The following is a 12,577-nucleotide window of genomic DNA, read 5'->3' on the forward strand; positions in this document are numbered from 1 at the left end:
ATTTTTGTTTTATTTACATTAAGGGACACCCATACTGAAATCTGTGGTTTTATTTATATCTGACAAAATTACATTGCAAAGAGATTCTCTGGAGACACAGTGGTTAAGCACTGGGTTGTTAATTGCACAGCTGGTAATTTGAACCCACAGCTTTTCTACAGAAGAAAGACGTGGCAGTGTATTTCTGTAAACATTTGTTAATGTTGTTGTTGTTAAGTGGCATCTGGCTATACCAACGCTCTGTAGAGTTCCTAAGGAGAGATTGGTAAGCTTGAAAGGCTGGCCTTGAGATTCAAATTGACCTTCTGGTCCAGTGCTTATCCTATAGCACCACGTTATGGGCAGCTCTACTCTGTCCTGTAGGGTTGCTTTGACTCAGAATTTACTTGGGAGTAACAGGAGTTTGGTTTTAAGGTTAAATAACAAATAGACTCCCTTGGCCGTGTGTGAGAATCAAGACTTTCAAATGAGACATTAATCATTCTAGTGTAAGTATTTTAAGGTCTCTTCACATTCAGCAAGTAAGGTTGTATCATCTGTATATTACAAAATGTTAATGAATCTTCTTACATTCTTAATGGTATGTTCATCTTCATATAATCCAACTTCTCAGGTTATTTGTTCTGCATACAAATTGAATAAATATGGTGAAAGAATACAACCTTGACACACACCTTTCCTGGTTATAAACCATACAATGGCCCCTTGCTCTGTTTGAATGACTGCCTCTTATTCTGTGTACAATTATGCAGTCAATAAAGCACAATAAAACATCTTTCTATATTTTATATTTTCAGCCAAGACCAATTTGATGTCAGCAATGATATCACTCATTCAACATCCTCTTCTAAATGTGGTGTGAACCTCTGACTGTTCCCTGTCAATGTACTGTTGCAGCTGTTTTAAATGATCTTACGGAATATTTTCTTTATATGTGATGTTAGTAATATTTTCTGATGATTTCTGCATTCTGTTGTGTCACCTTTCTTTAGAATGGACAAAAATATGGATATCTTCCAGTCAGTAGGCATTATGCATGTCTTCCGATGTCTGAGCTTAGATGAGTGACTGCCATCAGTGCTGCATCAGTTAGTTGAAAGATTTCAATTTGTATTTCACCAATTCCCAGAGCCTGTTCTTTGCCAATGTCTACAGCGCACCTTGGACTTCTTCCTTTAGCTGTGTTGATGTTTGATCATATGCTACCTCTTAAGTAGTTGAACATTGACCATTTCTTTTTTCTTCAGTGATTTTGTGCATTCTCGCCATTTTCTTTTGATGTTTTCTGTATCACTCAATATTTTGTCCAGTGAATCCTTGAATATTTCAAGTTAAGGCTTGAGTATTTTCTTCACTTCTTGCAGCTTGAGAAATGTTGAGTGTGTTCTTCCTTTTGGTTTTCTAACTCCAGGTCATTGTACATTCCATTATAATATTTAACTTTGTCTTCTCAAACTTTCCTTTGAAATTTTCTTTTAGGCTTTTTTACCTCCTGATTTTTTCCATTTGTTTTAGCATCTCTATGCTAGAAAGCAAGCTTCAGAGTCTCTTCTGTCATCCAATTTGGTCTTAATTGCCTGCCTTCTTAATGACCTTTTACTTTCTTCCTACATGATGTTCTTTAACTCTTCTGGTCTTGGGTTATCAGTATTTAATGCATCAAATATAGTTTTGATATGGTTTCTAAATTCTGGTGGGATATGTTCAAGGTTATATTTTTGGTTCTCATGGATTTGTTTTATTTTTCTCCAACTTCAGCCTGAACTTGCATATGAGCAATTGATGGTCAGTTCCACAGTCTGCCCCTGGCATTGATTTGGCTGAACATGTGGAGCTTTTCCACTGTCTCTTTCCACAGATGTAGTCAATTTAATGTTTGTATATTCAGTCTGGTGAGGTTCATGTGGTTATATTTTTGTATATTTTATATATATATTGTATATTCAATCTGGTGAGGTTCAGTTGTCTTTTGTGTTGTTTGAAAAGCTATTTGCAATAGATAAATCATTGGTTTTGCAAAATTCTGTCATGGGACTCCTAGCATCCTTTCTATCACCAGGCCATGTTTTCCAATGACTAATCTTTCCTGCTGTTTCCCACCTTTGCATTTCTATCGCCAGTAATTATCATTACATGTTTGTTTGGTTTTTTCCTTCTAAGACCTTTATTAATAGGTGCTTGCATTTGTTGACTTTTAAAAAATATCAAGCTGTAAACTTTTATTAAAAATGAGGTTCTTAAAAATCTCAACTTGACCAGATATGAAACAATTAAAAAACCTTTAAAGATGCATTGAGAAAAAACAATTAAAACAAACAAACAAACAAACCACATTTGTCATTACCAAAATGAGATGTCTTTAGGTAAAAAATAATAAGAACCCCATACTGCCAAGCAGAACGCAGGACCTTATCCAGAGAAGCAGCGACACCAGAGTTGGAGGCAGAGATGTGGACATGGAGAGAGGAGCAGCTTAGGACTCTAGATTCATGGGAAGAGAGGGACTGAGAGATGGCAGCCAGGAGGCAGACTTTAAGAATGTGCCCTTTGGTGGTGCAAATTATTATATATGCCTGAGGTATTTTTTGTTGTTGTTGTTGTTTTTTAAGAGCTAAAATGAATAGAGAGAAATACTGTTAACTGATAGTACATGAAGGGGATTATAATCGTAATGAAACAAGGTGTATGATTTGTTGAATGTAAAACTGATTATCTGCCCTGTAAACTTTCACACAATTCACAATAAAGCCTTAAAAAAAAACAAACAAAAAACAAAAAACAAAAAACCCATGCTGCATAGATAATGCAGATAGTTCTAGTTGTCTGGCCAATGGGCAAAGAGCAAGCACTTAAGGTCTTCAGCTCCCATCCTTTGTTCATTTCTTATTGCTGGAATTTCATATTCATTTCTTCTTGTTGGAGGACTAAACCGGATGATGGTAGAAATGGTAAGCAGGCATCTACTCAGCCTCTTCCTGCTCAGCCTCTGGAGCAGACGAATTCTCAGCTGGTGGATCAGCTGCTTTTGTCTCTTTGCCATCTTGTGGTTTCGGGTTTTCCGGACGTCTGTGTCGGTAGTTGAAGTTGCTGTGGTACCGACGCTGAGGTGGCTGCTGACTTGGGTCTCATCTTGATTTTCCTCATCCTCTCCATTGCCGTCCTCTCTAGGCTGTCTTTCGTGAGGAGGCCCCCTACAAAATCGTGATTTATAACCCCGATACATCCTCTGTCTCACTGATCTACCTTGTTCTCCTGCACCCTGGTTGTCAGCACCCTCCATCACCTCTCCCTGCACAGGAGTTTTGGAATACTGTGGTCCACGCTCATAGGGCCTCCGCAGGTAGTAAGGTGGGAACTCTCACCTGTGGTAGGGCAGGCGCTGCTGGGTCTGGTCTTCAGGAGCACGTTCTGATCCCTGGTTCTTTTACCCACTCTCACTATTCTGGTTCATTTTGCTGGTAACTGCGTGGAGGACTCCTACGATGTGGGTAACGTCTATAATGGCTAGGTTCTGCTGTGTATTTACTGCCTTGCACTAGAACTCCACCAGGACTTGTAACGTTTGCTGCCTCCGCACCTTGTCTCCTTCAACATCAGACTGCAGTCTCTCCATGTCCTGCACTGCAAAGGTACTTCCTGGGGTTATTCTTCTTTATGGCAGTCTGGTGTATAAATACATCTTCCTTGGTGTTGTTCCTATTGAGGAACCATATCCGTTCCTTACATTCAACCATTTTACCGCTCTCAAAACCTTCGCTGTGATGACTTTTTTTGGTCCCCTGCCGGCTGGCGCCTCCGATGTGAGGCCGCCCTGGCCGCCACTGCCGGCAGTGGTGCCAGGCTTGGTGAGGCAGCGCTGAAAGTGGGGACCTCGCAGGGGACAGTGGGCGGCTGCTAGGGCTCGGCCTAGCTGCTCCTGGTTGCAGTGACAGCTCCCCCCACGGTGTGATGGTAACTAGGCCTGCTTTGGTGGGGCTGCACAGGGCTCTTTGGGGTCTGCTCTTAGTTCCTACTACCGATGAAACTCTTACCATTACATGTTGATTGCTTGTTTGATAAATTTCAGACTGAAAAAGTTGGAAGAATTCTTCAATTTCGTAAGTACTAGGTTTAATGATTAGTGCTTAAATTTGAATAATGGTGATATTAATGGGTCTGCCTTGTGGCATATGAATATTATCCTATCACAGACAGCATTATACTATAAATTAGGTCTTAACATTTTTTATGGTGATTTTGATACCATTTATCTTGAATTTGTCATTCCCAGAATAGTAAACCTTGTGATTTTTATATTCACTATGGCCAATACCAGTCTTTTTCAGAAAACTATATTTACTTTTTTAAGGATGCCTTTTGAAGGTGTCTTCAAGTTCAAAACCAAAAACAATTGAACTATGTAATGGCTACATATTATTAATCATGAAGTGTTTTTTTTTTTCTCCTAGTAAATTAAAAGTTTAACTTTCTTAGGGTCTAACGTTTTGCCTTTGCTAAGTTATTTATCCTCTGTCAGAAAGCATACATATCCAGGTCTATAAGGAGCTCTGGTAGTGTAGTGATTACGAATTGGGCTGTTAACCTCAGGGTCATGGCACATCACAACAAACACAACAATGCCTAGAACATCAATCTTTATGTGTTCCTTTTAATTTTTGAAGAACTTCCAATTTTCCTAGATTCACACTTTGTACATTACATGTTCTGATTTTTAATGGATGCTTACAGCTGTTTCTGCTCATTTTAAATTGAGGAGGTAGCTCTACCCCAGTTGTACATTGAATACATTCCAAGCTAAGGGACTCTTTTGTGGCATTATACCTTACAGTATTCAGGTATTCATCATCATGTTTCAGTATTCAATATCCTGCTGCTATCTGGCAGTGTTCCACTGTTATTCATAAGGTTTTCAGTGGCTAAACATTCAGAAGTAGTCCACCTTCTACTTCTTGCTAGTCTGTCTTAATCTGGAAGCTCAGATGAAACCTGTCCTCCACAGGTGACCCTGATGGTATTTACAGTACCAGTGGCATAGCTCCCAGCATCACAGCAACATGCAAGCCACCATAGTATAACAAATTGACAAATGAATGGTAGAAGTTATAAATGAATGGTAGAGTTAGTTTGTGTGTGTGTGGGGGGGGAAATGGTGAAGATTAGGACCAGTGTTATGCAAGGTCACCAGGCCCCTGAAATAAAATAACCTTAAGAAACTAAATTGTATAGAATTATGAAAATTATAAAATTATGTGTAATGTAATTGCCTTGGACAGTGGCTATGGACTCCTGGTGTGGAGCTGTAGGATCAGCACTGGATTGTGAACTATAAGGTTTGTGGTTCAAAGCCACCAACCTTGACTTGAAACATTGAAAGATTTAAGGGAAAAATATTGAATTAAGCCTCAAAAAAAGATACAAGGAATATTTAAAATCACTGAACCAAAATAAAGTGGTCAGTGTTCACACCGTTTTAAGAGGTACCATATGATTGAGACTGATGCTATTGAAGGAGAAATCCAAGCTGCACTGAAGGTGTTGGTGAAAAACACGGCTTCGAGAATTGATGGAATAGCAACTGAAATGTTTCAACAAATGGATGCAATGCAAGTTGTGCTCATTCATCTATGCCAAGAAATTTAGAAGACAGCTTCCTGGCCAACCAATTGGAAGAGACCCATATCTGTACCCATTCCAAACAAAGATGACCCAGCAGAATGTAGAAATCAAGCAATATCATTAATGTTTCATGCATGTAAAATTTTGCTGAATGTAATTCAAAGACAGTTGCAGCAGCATATTGACAGGGAGCTGACAGAAATTTCAGTCAGACTCAGAAGAGGAGGTGGAATGAGGGGTATCATTTCTGACTTCAGATGGATACTGGCTGAAAGCAGAGGATATCACAAAAAGTTTACTTGTGATTTATTGATTATACAAAGCAACTCAAGTGTGTGAATCTTGGCAAACTATGAATAACATTGTACAGAATGTACATTCCAGAACACCTAATTATGCTCATAAGTAAACTGTACAAAGATCAAGAGGTAGTCATTAGAATAGGACAGTGGTATACTGAATGGATTAAAATCAGGAAAAGTGTGCTTTAGAGTTAATATCTTTTCACTATAGTTACTCAATCTATAAACTGAGCAAATAATCCAAGAAATTTGTTTATGTGAAGAAGGAGGCATTAGAATTAGAGAAAGACTCGTCAACAACCTATTATATACAGATGGCCCAACCTTGCTTCCTGGAAGTCATGAGAACTTGAACTAGGATGAAAATCAATGCCTTCAGTATATATTGCATCTCAATGTACAGAATGTCAAACTCCTCACAACTGAATCAATAAATAACATCATGATAAATGGTGAAAAGAATGAAGTTGTAAAAGACTTCATTTTGTCTTGATCCACAATCAACTTTAATGGAAGCAGCAGTCAAAATCAAAGGATGTTTTGCATTAGACAAATCTGATGCACAAGACCACTCTGTAGCCTCAAAGAACAAAAATGTCAGTTTGTAGACTAAAATATGCCTGAAAAGATTTTTTGATGTTTTTTTCAAATGCATCAACTCAACTTTTTTATTCATTTTCCAACTTTCCATTGCATATGAGGTTATCGACAATACTATGGTTTGGGTTACATGCACATTTAGTCCTCAAACTGACATCTTTGCTCTTGAACTCATTAAAGAGTTCTCATGCAGCAGATTTACCTAATGCATTAAGTCATTTGATTTATTGACCACTGCTTCCAAGTGTTAATGGTTGATCCAAGGAAAATGAAGTCATTGACAACTTTACTCTTTTCTTCATTTATCTCGATGTTATTTGTTGGTCCATGGTGAGAATTTTTGGTTTCTTTACATTGAGGTGCAACCCTTACCAAAGGTTGTGTTCTTTGATCTTCATCAATAAATATTTTTAGTACTCTACATTTTCAGCAAACTGGGTTGTATCATCTGCATATCATAGGTTCCTCCAATCCTAATGCCACATTCTTCATCATACAATCCAGCTCTTAGATTCTTTGATCAACAGACAGATTGAATAAGTATGGTGAAAGTATACAAATCTGGCACACACGTTTCTTAATTTTAAAGCATTCAGGAGTTCCTTTTTTGGTTTGAGAACAACTGCCTTTTGGTCTATATACAGGTTCCTTATGAACACAATTAAGCTTTCTGAAATACTCATTTTATACAGTGTAGTCCATAGCTTGTAATGATCCACACAATGGAAAGAAAGCCTTTGCATATTAAATAATGCACAGGTAAACATCTTTCTAGTATTCTCTGCTTTCAGCCAAGATTCACCTGACCTCAGCAATGATATCCCTCATTCCATGTCTTCTTCTGCATCTGGCTTGAACCTTTGGAAATTCTCTGTCAATGTACTGTTGCAGCTATTTTTAAATTACCTTTAGCAAAATTTTATTTGCATGTAATGTTGATGATATAGTCTGATGGTTTCTGCTTTCCATTGGGTCACCTTTCTTTGGAATGGGCCCAAATATGGATCTTTTCTAGTCAGTTGTCCAGATAGTTGTCTTTCAAGTTTCTTAGCATAGATTAGTGTGGTCTCCAGTGCTTCATCAATTTGTTGAAAGATTTCAATTTTACTTACATCAATTTCCAGAGTCTTGTTCTTTGCCAATGTCTTCAGTGTATGTTGGAGTTCTTCCTTAAGTATTATTGGCCCTTGATCGTATGTTACCTCTTGAAATGGGTTGAACATTGATCATTTCTTTTTGATAACAGTGATTTTGTGTATTACTTCCATCTTCTTTTGACACTTTCTACATCATTCAATATATTGCCCGTGTTATTGTTGTTGTTAAGTGCCGTTGAGTCCGTTATAACTCACAGCAATCCTGTATAGGGTTTCCAAGGAGTAGCTTGGGAAGTAGTGAGCTGGAACTACTGAACTTGTTCAATCCCAACTTACAGTCCAGTGTATGAACCCACAGTGCCACCATTATTGTTGTTGTTAGGTGCCATCAAGTTGATACCAGAATCCTTCAATATTACAAGACATCCATTTTGGTCTTTTTCTTCTTTCTTGTCTTAATGACCTTTACTTTTTTCCTGTATCATATTCTGGATTTCATCCCACAAGTCTTCTGTTCTTTGATCATTTGTGTCTAATGCATCAAAAATCTGTCTTAAGATGATCTCCAAATTCATGTGGGATATTTTCAAATTCATATTTTAGCTCACATTGACTTGTTTTAATTTTTTTCAGCTTCAGCCTGAACTTGCATATGAGTAATTAATGTCTGTTCCAGAGTCTTCCACTGGCTTTGTTTTGGCTGATTATATGGAGTTTTCCCACCATTTCTTTTCACACATGTAGTCAATTTGATTTCTGTATATTCCATGTGGTGGGTCCATGTGTATAGTCATCTTTCATGTTGTTTAAAAAAGGTATTGGCAATGAAGAAGTTATTGGTCTTGCAAAATTCCATCATGTGATATCCAGCATCGTTTCTATCACCAAAGTCATATTTTCCAAAGAGTGATCATTCTTTGTTTCCAATCTTTGCATTCCAATCCCCAATAATTATCAACAACACATCTTGATTGTGTGTCTGATCAATTTTAGACTGAAGAAGTTTCTAGAATTCTTCAATTTCTTCTTCACTGGCTTTAGTGCTTTGTGGATAAATTTGAATAGTAATGGTATTAACTGGTCTTCCTTGTAGGTGTATGTATATTATCCTATCTCAGAGAGCATTATACATCAAGATTGTACTAGAAATTTTCTTTTTGATGATGAATGTGATGCCATTCCTCTTCAATTTGTCATTCTTCACATAGTATATCATGTGATTGTCATATTCAAAATGCCCAATACCAGCCCATTTCTGTTCACTAATACCTAAGCTACCAATGGTCATGCATTTCATTTCATTTTTGACAGCTTCCAATTTTTCTAGATTCATACTTTGTCCATTCCACATTCCCAATTTTAATGGATGTTTACAGCTGTTTTTCTTCATTTTGAGTTGTGCTCCATCGGTAAATGAAGGTACTCCATCACATCATCACAGTCAGTTCTATTTTGAGGCGGCAAATATGTTCTAGTTATATATGTTGTTGTTGTAAAGTGCTGTTGAGTTGATTCCGACCCATAGCAACCCTGAACAGGGTTTCCAAGGCTGTAAATCTTACAGGAGCAGAAAGCCTCATCTTTCTCCCATGGAGCAGCTGGTATTTTGAACTGCTTACCTTGCAGTTCACAGCCCGATTCGTAACCACTACGCTGCCAGAACTCCTTTCTAGTTATACACACACACACACACACACACACACGTATATATATTTATTTATTATTGTGAATGGAGTTATAGTTTACATGGGAGAACATCAGCTTACATTAATCCTATCATATTTCCTTTCATTGCAATGATTACAATCCCCTCAATGCATCATGATTCAACAACATTTGCTTCTATTCACTCTGTGGGTTTTTTTGTATGTACACCGAAGCAGTCAGGAATATATAAGCATTCAAACAACTAAAGGGTATTTCCTGCAAGCCTGCCCCCGGCTGCCAGCACTCAACGCCTCTCCCTTCTTGAGTCCAGAGACCCCAGCCGCTCCATCTCTCCACGTCATTGTCTTTGCCTCCATCTCTGATGTCGCTGCTTCTCTGGATAGGTTCCCACACTCCACTGTTCTCCCTTGATGGTTACAGGGTCCTTCACTCCTGGACTGCAAGATCAACCACTCCCCTCCTTTTTTTTTTTCACAAAACATCTGGCTTTACATTTACAGCAATCGCAATCAGTCCCAATACCAATTATTCACTTTTGAACAAGAGTCTTATCCCCATCTCCTTTCACCAGCCTTGTCTAGACAGATTGGGAACCACTCAGTGGAGATTCTACTTTCCCCCACACCCTCTGAAATTAAGTTCCCTCTTGAAAACTTATAAGCCAGTCACTTCATGTCTTTGTAGCTCCCCCATTTTGGGTAGCCAATGTCTAAGTTGCCTGTCCCTGTCAACCCTGTGTACTGAGGGGGTGGGAATGATCCTCACTGTAAAGATTTGTTCCCTCTTTTAAGCTACTACATCCATAAGTATAGGTCAAGTTCATCAAATTGTAGTGGATTACACTTTTTTTTTTCCTTTTCGTTCTTCTTCTGATTGAGTTTTGATCATCCAGCTATTGGAGCTAGGTCAAATGTGTACTATCTGCAAGTATAAGCATTCTTGTGCATCTCCCCTCACTTCATATCAGCTGGACGCTTCACTCTCCACTCTAGTCCTCTGTGGCTATGTCCCTGTCCCTGGGCTCAGGAGTCCCCAGGTCTCACTATACTGCTGGCTAATGAGTTTTCAATCCAGGTTGACAGGAGTCTATTAAACATGGTCATTTATGAAGCTCTCAGCTTCATTGCTGTTTTTTCTCTGCTTCCCCTTATCTATAGAGCAATGTGTTCACCAGCAAAATTACATGCCTGCTCATGTATTCCCTTTGAATTTCAGTCTTGGAAGAGGGTTTGCCCTGAGGGGACTTGATTGCTTGCCTTGATGGCTCCCTGGCAAAGAACTTGCTTGTTCTTGGAGTAGTCAATCAGACTGCCATTATTGTTTTGATTTTTCCTGCTGGTCTTTCTTTCAAGAGGTATCTTCTGTTCTAGCTGCTCCAGGATGGTCTACTTGTCTGTTCAATTGGAAATTTCCCACCTCAGAAAATTCTGGATGGGGATCAGTATTCCACCTATGATCTTATGCAATGCAAAGGCTCTTTCCAACCCAAGGGGCTCATTTTCTGACCCTATATTTGACAATATTCTGGTGCTTTTCACCATGTTTCAATATTAAATATTTTGCTGCTGACAAGGTTTCACTGCTAATCATAGGTTTTCAGTGACTAAATATTTGGAAGTAGTTGGTCTCTCTTTCTTTTTAGTCTATCTTAGACTGGATGATCAGCTGAAGCCTGTCCACCATGGGTGACCCTGATGATATTTATAATACTAGTGGCATAGTTTCCAGAATCACAGCAACACATAAGCTACCACAGTCATGGGATGACAATTCATTTTAGCTTTTTTCTATTCAAAAGCAAGCTTCAGATTCTGTCTTGACATCCATTTTGGCCTTTTCTTTCTTTCCTGTGTGTGTGTGTATTTTTTAAAGACCTTTATTCAGCATCATGATCAGACTGTTTAGTGATCAACAACATGGATGCAGAAAAAACAAAAAACAAAAAAAAAAACTACATTAAAACCCTTCGTTGGAATGCTTTATACTTTCCACAGAACATGTGGAATAAAATAACCTGTTATAAAATTAGTCACAAATACAATACAGTCTTCTAGTTGTTATTTTATTTTATTTTTTTTGGTTCCCCATGCACATAGTATTGTCTAAAACAAGTCTTCTTTGTAGCAGCTAGGCCCTGCCACCACCATGCTTGGCTGAGCTCACTACTCTGTTCTTACCTGTAGCTTCCCTGTCACTTCTTTGGCTCTCCTCTCCTGCTAAGCTTTGTTTCCTGGCAATCATTAAAATCTTCTGCTACTCCATAGCTACTTCTGATGGTTGAATTCCCATAGCCACCTTGGTTTCATGTTTTGACAAAATATTGACCTCCACCAACATAAAGGCCAGAGCTTCTGCCTCCAAAAGTTCCTCCCTTCATGGGACCAGTATTTGAAGACTGATTGTTATAAATGCCAAAATCATTATAGCTTCCATCACCTCCAAAATGTCTTCCATCATTACCAAATCCATTCTAACTATCCCCACTGCCTCCATACCCTCCAACACCACGGCTGCCACCAAAGCCACCTCATCCACTGAAGTTTCCTCCATAACCAAAGTTGTAATTCCCACCAAAGCCACCTCTATAACCACCACTGAAGTTTCCAGAACCACTTTAACCTCTTTGACTGGCAGAGGAACTGACCATCTCTTGCTTTGACAGGGCTTTTCTTACTTTACAGTTGTGGCCATTAATAGTATGGTACTTCTGGATAACAATCTTATCTACAGAGTCATGGTCATAAAAGGTTATGTGGTCATCAAAGGTTGCAAAAGCAAAGCCCCTTCTCTTGCTACTCCTCAGTCTGTCATGATTTCTATCACACCAATCTTCCCATATTGCTCAAAATAATCTCTTAGATAATGCTCTTCAGCATTTTCTTTAATACCACCACAAAACTCTTCTTCACAGTTAAGTGGGTACCTGGTCTTGAGAGTCTTCTCATGAAAAAGCCCTCATTGGTTCCACAATTCTTCTGTCCACTCTGTATGGCCGTGTATTCATGGCTGCATGTACCTTCTCCACAGTACAGTAAGTGACAAAAGTACTTGGTGTTTGGATCTCTGATTACGACACAGTCCTCATTGCTCAAAATGGCTCCTCAGGCACTCATTTGTTGTTTCTAAGTTCAACCGCCTGACCGAAGGCCAGAAGAGTTGTGGGATGACATCAAGAACATCATACATGAAGAGAGCAAAAAGTCATTAAAGAGACAAGAAAGAAGGAAAAGGTCAAAACGGATATCAGAGGAGACTCTGAAACTTGCTCTCCAGTGTAGAGAAGCTAAAGCAAAT

At 38.7% G+C, this 12,577-nt stretch overlaps 1 pseudogene; it reads right to left on the reverse strand.

Annotated features, from left to right (window-relative positions):
- Positions 1–2,960: 2,960 nt before the first annotated feature.
- LOC102812372 lies at positions 2,961–4,034 on the reverse strand (annotated as a pseudogene).
- Between the last annotated feature and the right edge of the window lie 8,543 nt (positions 4,035–12,577).

This window comes from Chrysochloris asiatica, unplaced genomic scaffold, assembly GCF_000296735.1.
Source record: "Chrysochloris asiatica unplaced genomic scaffold, ChrAsi1.0 scaffold00269, whole genome shotgun sequence".
Taxonomy (NCBI): domain Eukaryota; kingdom Metazoa; phylum Chordata; class Mammalia; order Afrosoricida; family Chrysochloridae; genus Chrysochloris; species Chrysochloris asiatica.